Source organism: Chlorocebus sabaeus, chromosome 5 (genome assembly GCF_047675955.1).
Source record: "Chlorocebus sabaeus isolate Y175 chromosome 5, mChlSab1.0.hap1, whole genome shotgun sequence".
In the NCBI taxonomy this organism is placed as follows: domain Eukaryota; kingdom Metazoa; phylum Chordata; class Mammalia; order Primates; family Cercopithecidae; genus Chlorocebus; species Chlorocebus sabaeus.
This window is the reverse complement of record NC_132908.1, coordinates 55,463,550-55,464,523: the sequence shown is the minus strand read 5'-3', so window position 1 is coordinate 55,464,523 and position 974 is coordinate 55,463,550. Positions and strand designations below refer to the sequence as shown.

Below are 974 nucleotides of genomic sequence, written 5' to 3'. Positions count from 1 at the left end.
TACTTCCTGCCTCAAATTTCCTTACGCAGTACATTCTGTCTCTCAGTGGGCATTTGATATGTACATATGAAACCCACAAAAACAGGAACACAATAAAGAGGGCCACCAGAAGACCGGAAGGATATGGGAATTCCTGGAGGATAGAAAGCAGACAGGATCCAACTGACAGCAAACCTGGAGCAAAGACTAACACAGCTTAACCAAAGGTAGGCAAATGACTACCAAGGAAGTGAGAGCTAGTTTAGGGATATTCCCGGCTTAGTCAACAGATACCTGGAGCAGGAGCAGGTGCCGGCACAAGAGATGGAAGAGCTGTATTCACAAGAGCCAGGTCAGGACTTGATTCACGGTACAAACTAAAATGGGAAGGATACCATGATGATTAGAACAGCCCCTGTACTAGAATGACATGAATTGTGAGGCATTTTGCATTTTTCATAGTACCACCCCACACATCCCATGCAAATCACAAAGATCACAAAGACGAAAATGCACATTTTTACAATGGAGAGATCTGGGGTCGCCACTCTATGAAAATGATGAGACCAACCTGTTAATACAGGATGACCTGACATGATGTACCTATAGATACCATGCAGTATCACCTGAATCACCTATGAAGTATTTGTGCCTAAATATTTAACCTGAATCCAATTAAGCATCAAAACCTAATTTTACATGGAATATGAAGGTAAGGGAGGGAGATTTGAGAAGTTCAATGTCACCAAGAGGAAACAAGCAGACAAAATCAGATTGTGGAGTATTTTTACAAGGGCAATGCTTGTAAAATACTGTCTCAGGGAATCCATAATTCTAAGACCCTTGTTAACAACCTCAGAAAGATATAGGATGGTGCTTTGTGCTCTCTTAGTTACACAAAGAGCTAAGAATCTAAAGGGCATGCCTCCTAGCACCTCTCAGCTGGACAGCAATGCTTCGAGGACTCCTGAGGGTGTAGTTGCACAGCAGCTTCA

At 42.6% G+C, this 974-nt stretch overlaps 1 pseudogene; it reads left to right on the top strand.

The window, feature by feature from the left end:
* Positions 1-337: 337 nt before the first annotated feature.
* On the top strand, positions 338-436 carry LOC119627828 (U6 spliceosomal RNA; annotated as a pseudogene).
* Positions 437-974: the final 538 nt, after the last annotated feature.